The sequence below is a fragment of the Temnothorax nylanderi genome, unplaced genomic scaffold, assembly GCF_030848795.1.
Source record: "Temnothorax nylanderi isolate EJ_2023f unplaced genomic scaffold, tnyl_v1.0 TNYL_tig0217_pilon, whole genome shotgun sequence".
NCBI classification, from domain to species: Eukaryota; Metazoa; Arthropoda; class Insecta; order Hymenoptera; family Formicidae; genus Temnothorax; species Temnothorax nylanderi.
Window position 1 is genome coordinate 59,179 of NW_027249279.1, and position 9,717 is coordinate 68,895.

Below are 9,717 nucleotides of genomic sequence, written 5' to 3' on the forward strand. Positions count from 1 at the left end.
GACAAAGCTCGCAGCGGCCTGGAATTTAGGCAGGCTTCGACCTGAGCGAGGAAGGTGCTCATCTCCTCGAACGTGAGCGTGGTGTCTCCGATGACCCGACGGAGGTGGAACTTCGTCGATTTCACGGCGGCTTCCCACAGTCCTCCGTGGCGGCGGCGTGAGCAAGGCGACGGCCGTCGGCGGAAGAAGCTCGGAGAAGCTCCCTTAGAGCTCGGTCGGCCCCCACGAAATTGGTGCCGCAATCCGAGAACAGTTCCTCGCAAAGGCCTCGCCGGGAGATGAAGCGCCGGAAAGCGGCGAGAAAGGCCTCCGTCGTGTAATCCGAGACGACGTCCAGATGCACAGCCTTGGTGCAGAGGCACACGAATACGGCGATAAAGGCCTTGTGCGCTCGGTGTCCGCGGCCTCTGCTCGTGCGGATGAGGATCGGGCCGGCGTAGTCCAGGCCGGTCCGGAGGAATGGGCGTGCTGGAGTGACTCGTCCCTTCGGAAGATTGCCCATCGGCGGCTGAGGCTCGCCAGCGGGTGCATCTGACACAGCGATGCAACCGCTGCTTGACAATGGAGCGGCCTCGAGGAATCCAGAACCGGAGAAGAAGCAGGCCAAGGGTGAGCTGCACTCCTCCGTGCAGAGTCCGACGGTGGCATAACTCGATGATTAACCGAGTGAGCCACGAGGAAGGCGGTGCGATCATCGGGTGTCGCTCATCGGTGGAGAGCAGGGCATGCTTGAGCCGGCCTCCAACTCTTAGAACGCCGTGGTCGTCCAGGAATGGACTCAGGCTCGCCAGAGGACTTCGAGGTGAAACAGTGCGGTTTGCAGAAATTGAAGTGATCTCGGCGGCGAAGTGCAGTGCTTGCACCACGCGGAGCCAGAGAAATAGTGCGTTGTCGATCTCCTCCGATTGCAACGTGAGTGCGGTGGTGCGGGAAGTGGCGTGTCGCCAGCGAGAGCACCAAGCTGTTACCCGTAGAAGCCGGTGCAGCGAGGAAAATCGGAGAAGCATCTCGGGCTCGGCCTCGATTTCCTCGGTGACAACGTGCGCCATGACTCGTCGTTCCGGCAGCTCGCCGTCGGGCATTTCCCGACCCTCGCTCGGCCACTGGGCTCGGTCCTCGCGGAGCCAGGCGGGTCCAGTCCACCACAGGGGATGGTCCAGCAGGTCGCCTGGAGCGATTCCTCTGGAGGCGCAGTCAGCCGGGTTGTCTCGCCCGGGGACATGTCGCCATTGAGCGTCCGGAAGCTTCTGCTGGATGCGGGCCACGCGGTTCGCCACGTAGGTTTTCCAGCGGGAGGCGTGCCCGCGTATCCAGTGCAGTGTTACTTGCGAGTCTGTCCAAAGGAAAGTGGGTGCTGTGAACAATTGCAAGGTGGAGCGAGAGTGATCTGTGAGAGAAGTGAGCAAGTCGGCGGCAGTGAGCTCGAGCCGTGGCAGAGTCACCTGCTTGACCGGGGCCACCTTGCTCTTCGCGACCAGCAGATGCACGGCCACGGTGCCGTTCCGGGTGATGCGGAGGTACACGGCCGCGGCGTACCCTCGCTCGGACGCGTCGGCAAAGCCGTGCAGCTCCACGTTTGCGTCCTCGTTTCCGCTGCCCAGCCAGCGGTTCACGCGCAAGCGGGAGAGGAGAGGCAGCTCCTCGAGGAAGCTTTTCCAACAGTGCGCGTCGGCGGCGGGAATCGGGTCGTCCCAATCGAGTCTCTGGAGCCACGCGGACTGAATGAGGATCTTCGCGCGAATCACCACGGGAGCGAGCCATCCCAACGGATCGAAGAGTCGAGCGGTTTCCGCGAGGACGCGTCGTTTGGTGAGCTCAGTGACCGAGCGCGGGTGAATCGCGAACGCGAACGTGTCCTCGCTCGGGTGCCACAATAGCCCGAGAGTGGAAAAACTTTTATCTTCCCATGAGTGCGGTTCGTGGTAGAGTCGGTGCTCGGAAGGAATTTCCGACAGCACTTCGTCGCAGTTCGCGGCCCATTTCCGAAGCGGGAACCCGCCCGCCGTGCACAGCCCGCGGAGTTCGGTTTGTTTGGCGATCGCGTCGGACAAAGTGTTCGCGCCCGAAACAACGTCGTCCACGTACGTGTCCTCGCGCAGCGTGATCGCTCCCTGTGGATATCGCGATTGTTCGTCGCGGGCCAACTGTCGCAACGTCCGAATGGCCAAAAAGGGCGCGCACGCGAGACCGTACGTTACCGTGAGGAGCAGGTACACGCACACGAGGGCGAGGAGGGTGCAACGCCAAAGGCTGCACTGGTACTTCCTGTCGTCTGGGTGGATGAGGATCTGCCGGTACATCTTCTCGATGTCCGTAACGAAGGCGTAGCGGTGCCAGCGCATCAAAACGTCTGCTAGAGCGGGCAGCAGATTGGCGCCCACGAGGAGGTGGTGGTTCAGCGACTCGCCGGACGGCGTCAGTTGTGACCCGTTGAACACTACCCTGAGCTTGGTGGAGGTGCTCGACTCTCGGAGCACTCCGTGATGAGGTAGGTAGCACTCAGGTTTAACTTCGCGGTCTGGAGAAACGGAAGCTAACTCCATGTGTTTCAGCTCCTCGTACTCCTGCATGAACTGGCGGTAGAGCTCGCCGAACCGGGGGTCCCTCCGGCATTTCCGCTCCATTGCGGTCAGCTGGCGTTTGGCCGGTCGGCGCGTCTCAGCCAACGTCGTTGGCTCCTTGGAGAATGGCAGTCGGACCACGTACCGTCCCGTCTCCGTGCGGGCGTGCGTTTGCACGTAGAAGTCCTCGCACTTCTGTTCTTCTGGCGTGAGGGCGGCGGGAGCGGAAGGCTCTGCCTCTTGCTCCCAGAAGCGGCGCACGAGATCGGCCAACTCGTTGTCGGCCGTCGCTTGAAAGCTGCCGCGCGTATGGAGGGCTGAAGCGCCGCGGCCACCGGACAGGATCCACCCGAAGGCTGTCTTCTGCGCGATCGGGGCGAGCGGTCCGCCCTTGCGAATGCCCTCTTCGAGGATGGTGGAGCACACTTCTGCTCCGAGAAGTAGCTCGACCGCGGATGGCGACGCGGGGACGTAGGCTTCATGAAGCATTGTGTGATGCCGAGCCTTGCACGTGAAGCAATTCTTCGCGGATTGACACTTCGCGACGGAGTGATTGCCGAGGCAATTGTAACACAATCGGCTGGTCTCGACAACCGTCTTTCGGTCTGTGGCGGACTTGGATTTGAATTCGCTGCACGTCATCAACGAGTGTTTTCCCTTGCATAGGGCGCACTGCGGATTGGCACTGTCCTTTGACCCTTGTTTCGCGACGTGGGTCTTCGCGGACCGAGTGGAGTCGGAAGCTTTCGCGGCGGGTTTTGGCTTTGCTGCGTTTAGCATGAGGACACGCTTCGCAATAAAATCCGTGAGCTTCTCATGCTCCGGCAGCTCGACGGAGTCGGAGATGAATGATTCCCACTCGAGTCGCGTGCGCTGGTCAAAGAGCTCGACAACCAGGTGGTTGAAGAGGTCCATTCCATGGGACTCGATGGGCCTGCCGATGCTCTCCTGAGCATTGACTGCGGTTGTGACGGCGTTGAAGATGCGGCTCAGCTCGTCCGCGGTTTCTCCCTTCATCTTCGCCACGGCGGTAAACGTGGCGAAGTTGGAGCGTATCAACTCCCTTTTATTCTCGAAATGTCTGCTTAGAATGGCCCACGCGCGGTCGTAATTGGTTCCGGTCACTGTTAACGAACGCACTAACTTTTCAGCGGGCCCTCGCAGACACGATCGGAGATAATGGAACCGCTCCGTATTCGAGATCGACGAGTTCTCACCGATAACCGACAGGAAGAGATCCCGAAACGACGGCCATTCCTCGTACGCGCCCGAGAAGTGCGGCAACGAAATACGCGGCAGCGATGTCTTGGGAGCGTGTTCGCCACTTTGCTCCGGCCCGGTTGGCGCTCTGGGCGACGCGGATTTCAAGGAGTTTGCGACGGAGGTGAGCAAGCTGTGCTGATGCACGTACGCATTCTCGACGGTGTCAAAAAAGTCGGTTTTATTGTACTCCCTCTCGGTGTAGCGATCTCCGTAGCATGCCCGAATGAGATCGTGGTTTGACTCAAACTTGGCCCACAGGTCGTCGAGAATGCGGATGCGAGTGCTCACAGCGTCGAGGGTAATGTTGTCTGCACCCTGCTTCCGTAGATTGGTCATTGCGTGGGCGATGCGCCTGTGGATTTCGTGCTGACTGCTCAGCATGGCGCTCTGATCCAGGCTCATGGTTGCGGTCGTTCGTTGAGGAAGCACTCCCGAATTAGCGGTTGCCGGTCGGATCCGGCTCGAAGGACCAGAAATGTTCGAGAGCACGCGGTAGCGCGAGATAGCGCGAGGTAGAAGACGACCACAAATAAGGACACAGCAAGTAACCGTAAAATAAAGTTTGTATTTACAAAATGTACAGTGTTCTGTCTTTCAGCAAAGAAAGCGAAGCCGTGAGCGCGCACAGCAGCGAAACGGCAGAGCGGCGAAAGCAAGCGCGCGCGAAAACTTCCACGCGGAAGCGGTGTAACACACCGGAATACAGCGGTCGTATATAGAAATATACTTGGCGGGTGATCTGCGAGCGGAATGCCGAAAGGGCGGACAAGACCTTCCGCGGCGCAGCGGCGGTCTTTTATTACCTCCGAGACGAAGCTCCCTCCAAGCTCGTTACTGACGATTTCGCGAGGGTGATTGGCCACCGGCGGCCCACGTCACCGTGCTTACGTCACGGTTTGCAAGTGTCGATCCGAAGCGATCGTTACTTGTTTTCGACTGCTTTGTTTATAGCATGGATTCTTCCCTTTGCGTAAGCACAAATAAGTCGTTCGGGCCGTCGAACAAGGCCTGACCTTATTATTGATGACAAAGTCAAAGTTGCCAGAATGTTAATCACGAAAGATCCATGCTTTACTGAACATTTCCGTGACAAATCTCATGCGATAATTTAAGCGAATATCAATTATCGCAGGCGTGCATGCGCTAACAAGCAACCGAACGCGGTTTTCGAGATGCGAATGATTGCGACTGATCACGATCTCAAACAATAACCATATAAGTTGCTAATGCACTTAGTAGTACAAGTAACTTGATGCCCGACCAAATTTCTTATGTAATTATATTTTGTGCAAATGGCAATAAGAAATTCAAGAGCGTCTCGTTTTGCCGGTTTTTCATCATCACGACTCGTAAAGCGCTCTCCTAAATCTGTCCGTATCGCATCAGCATTCAAATTAGGTAATTGTTGGTCATATTTATGCGCTAATATACTTAAATCATCCTTATCAACTTTAAGCAACACTTTCCTAATAATACTTGACTGCAAGAAACATTGTATTACTGAATTTGCGTAGCATGAAACTTCATCTTTATTTTGCAAAGCAGGTATCGGCTCAGCAGTACTTTTTCCAGCTTGTTGGTCTGACTCTTGACCGGCATTGATTATTTTCGACAATGTCCACGGAACATCTTTTACTTTTCGAAAACGTTTTTTCGAAATAGTAATCGTTTGTGCTTGCGGTAGAAATTTTTGTTTTAGCCGATTATATTCGATAATAGCTCTTTTACTTGCCGTTACAGATGAAGGATCAAAGTTAATTAAATGCAATCCATCCAGAGACGTTACTCGGGATAACGCAACATATACCTGACCACAACTAAATAGAATTGCCTATATCTATAACAGCGTTTCGCAAGCTTAATCCTTGACTTTTATGAACGGTTATGCCATAACTGAGAGTTATGGGAAATTGTTTTTTGGTAACATATGCTCTCTCTATTACTTTAAACTTGACACTTACTCTTTCAATAGAATACTCCAAACCAGACGGTAAGAGAAGTTTAATCTTTTCTACATAATCAGTAGATGTATCCTGCACAACAGAAATAACTGTACCAATTGTACCATTTACGAGGCCCAAAGTGGCATCAATATTGCGTCTTATCATAACTTTCGCTCCAATTTTAATTGTAATTTGTTTCGAAGGCCCAGCTGTATTAGTATTATCGTCTTCATTATCCGTCAATCGCTTTACTACTGTTCGTCTAATATATTTATTACATTCAAACGTATCTTCAGCAATTAATAATATTTCTTTTGAAGCAATACGACTTAGCATTGCAGTGTTAAGAACATCGCATAAATAACGAGTAAGCAGTAAACAAACAGTATCAGACAGCAAATTATCAATAAAATTACATAATTCGTATAATCTTGCATCGAAAGATTCACCTTTCAATGATATTCTTCTCTCGAGAATCTCAGAATCAGAAGTTGTCAATAAACCAACACGAACTCTCGAGAGTAATTTACGATAAGATCCATCTCCTTGCTGACGCATATTGATCGTCAATTCATCATATTGAAATTTTTGCCACAACTATTCCTCATTAGTTGTCCCCACACTGCCAATATATTTATCAAATTCTGCTTTTGATAGTGGAACAAAGATAAAATTTTCACGTACTGGAGGTAATTGAAGCAGATCTCCAAATAAAAGAACATGCTTTCGACCAAAGAAATCGTCTTCCATGGTATTAAATATTTGACATAGTCGTATGATATAAATTGTCACGACTTTTTCACTCCCGGAGCGGTCCGGGGCGTGTGCCGGATCAAAAGGAGAAAGGAGAGCGGGATGGTAGGCCTCTCCGGTAATTCTCTCGCACTTCCGACACTCCACGAAACGATTTTAATGTTGGGCGCCAGACGCGTGAATTCGCGTCCACGAAATCGCGAGAAACCAAAAAGAGACGCAAAACGAAATAAGTCGGTGTGCGAGGGAATGGCTAGCTCGACCTAATAGCAGGGCGGGGTTGATGAAGGGCAGCGCGGTATTCGGCGGGGTGACGCCTAATAAATGATGTCGTAAACTCAAGCAATTAACAAATAAAGGATAACATTTATTCTGTAGTAACCCTCGGATGAACAGTAAATGCCAATTCGGCGTCCTTTAATCGAACCAAAACAAATAGGTGGTTGATAACGCGGGCGTCAGATTTTTAATAACCAAATGTGATAACGCGGACGCCAGAAATAAACGGAAATTTACGTTAACTCAGTAAACGCGCGGAATGCGCCGTTAGTAAGCGAAATAACGCGAGAAGAGAACTAAATTTCTAAATCACCGAGATTATAGAAGTTCACAGATAATAATAGCAGAAGATTACGCGGACAAATAATATAGAGTAGCGGTCAAATTACGACCGAATACGGCGTAACTGGAATAAACGAAATAATAGGGGAGACCGGGGCTAAAACGTCTACGGGGTAAATACGTCTAATCAAATATCTCGGAATCTGTATATTGTGCGAACTCGCTATTAACATTGTAAACGCTGCTTATAGTACCCATGTGACCAACGGAGTTTTGGCAGGTTACCTGCCGTGTTATGATTTTTACGAGGGCAAACGTGTTTTCAAAAGGTGAAAGTTACATTTTTTGCGCGTGGAACTTTTGTAATATCTGCAATAATATTTGCTCTCCAAATCTCGAGATACGTGATTATAAAGAGTAATGCATGCTGAACACGAATCCAGTGTAGTTTTTTCATTATCGTTGATGTCTAATATTTCGTGGGCGATCAAACCTGAAACTTGTGTTTGGGGCTAATCGGTCAGTAAGCAGTCCGGGTGCATTTCCAAGGCATTTTCGGGCTCACTGCATATGGAATATGGATGAGACGGGAATTACAACCGTTCAGACACCGAATAGAGTCATCGGACGTCGAGGAGTGAAACAAGTCGGGCAAGTGACTTCTGCGGAAAGAGGAACCCTCGTAACTATTTTTTAATGTTTTGCATAAAAATTTTAAATAAATTTTTATATTTTTCTCTTAAAAAACAATTATTGCATGTATCCTATTATTTTTTAGGATTAGATGTACGTATATGTATTGAAAATGCAGTGCAGACTGTTATACCCCGGCATTTTTGAGATTTCAATTTTTCCACCGTTGTCGTTTTTGCTCTATACCGGTTAAACAAAGCGACGTAGACAAAAATTTCCTATATAAATTTTGTAGCTAAAGGTTCACTCTTTACAGTGGTATACCACATTTAACTACAATTATTTATTTTGTTGTTAAAAATCGGCACCGAAAAAAAACGGACTGTTTAGCCCCGGTCTCCCCTACATGAAATGCCGCGAAATAATAGTGCGCCACGCTCAGAACGCGTGAACGCCAGGTCCAAACCCGTGCAGGGATTCTGTCGCCAGAAGAATCTTAACCTAACGCAAGTAATAATCTTAATCTAACGCACGTAATAATTTTAATCTAACGCAAGTAATAACCTTAATCTAACGCGAGTAATAGTCGGAATCTAACGCAGAGAACGAACGTGACGCGAGTAGCGTCTCCAACGCAAGACGGAACGAACGCAACATGTGATATCGCCAAGGATATCCTAACGCGAGGAATAAGGCGCCGAGGCGCTCGACGTAACGCGAAATACTAAACGGACGCGAGGAAACAAGCGGGATTACCGCGAGCAATACTATAACTAAGGCGAAATTACCGATTTATCCTAACGCAGGGAACTGAGACTAACACAAGTAATCCTGATCGAACGCCACCCACGCGATCGTCAGCGACAGTTCCACGCGAAAAATGATACGCCGAGATACTCAGCATAACGCGAAATACTCGAATTAACGCGAGAAAGATTACGGAATTACCGCGAGTAAGAGGAGGAACGCCATAAGGAATAAACGCAAGTAGTATCCGAATGCCAATAATGGCTTAACGTAACTAATCAGTCAACGCGAGCAATATTCTACCGCAATTAATAACGCGAATGATTTTCTAACGCGAGAAAGTTAATCGACACGAATATCACAAGTAACATGTCGACGCGAACGACCTTTCAACGTAGATACTATTCTAACGCAGATGATTGAACGCAATTATTCCCAACGCGAGACGCAACCGAACGCAGAGAATATTCTCATGCCATTAATGTCGTGCGGGGAATCTAAGACCGGACGAATTACTACGCACCATGAAATCCGCGGTCACGAACACGAATGTCGCGAGGAACGGCGTATTCACGATATCGAAAGTCGCCATTAACGCGCCTATCACGATCTCCAGGAGTCGGCGAATTTTGGTCGCGATCCCACGGCCACGAGACCATTCCGGTGCCCCTCACTCTCGCTATCGATCGCTAGACATGCCTTGTCGGCGAACACGCTAATTATCGCGAATATTCCCGAGCGAGAGCGCGACCCGGGGAGCGGTGTCGTGGCTTTACATCGAATATTACCGAGGCAACCTCACCGTTGGTCGATTCTCTCCCGAGGATCCTCGCCGTCGTCCCAAGGGTCGAGAGGGTAGTTGCCGGGAGTCGTACGAAACCTCGAAGTGCTACTCAAGAGCGAGATATCGCGATGGAACTTTTACGCGCGTCGGCTACCGAGGACGATCCAAGAATGCTCCCGAAATTCCGTTCGATGGCGGAATCGATAGCGCGCCCCACCCCGGGCGTATGCGGCCGCGCGACGTTGGAGCGCGACCAATGAGGGGTGAGCTCGCAGGCTCGCGGTGGATTCTTGCGTAGGGCCGTGAATTACGGCTTTCCGCAGGGCGCTAAACAGCCCTTCGTTCGCGCGGCGATTTTTGGGATCCTTCCCGGCAGCGGACGGGACGGGATTGCCTCCGTTTTCCTCCTTTTTCGGTCCGGAAACGGTGGCCAACCATTCCGGAATCCGGTCAGTAGTGCGAGGAGGGCAGG

The 9,717-nt window shown here is 51.2% G+C and overlaps 1 long non-coding RNA gene across 1 annotated transcript; it reads left to right on the plus strand.

The window, feature by feature from the left end:
* Positions 1 to 2,022: 2,022 nt before the first annotated feature.
* On the plus strand, positions 2,023 to 6,057 carry LOC139779283 (uncharacterized). Its single transcript, XR_011719847.1, has 3 exons — positions 2,023 to 2,488; positions 2,553 to 3,945; positions 4,083 to 6,057. It is a non-coding gene; the product is annotated as an uncharacterized lncRNA (long non-coding RNA).
* Positions 6,058 to 9,717: the final 3,660 nt, after the last annotated feature.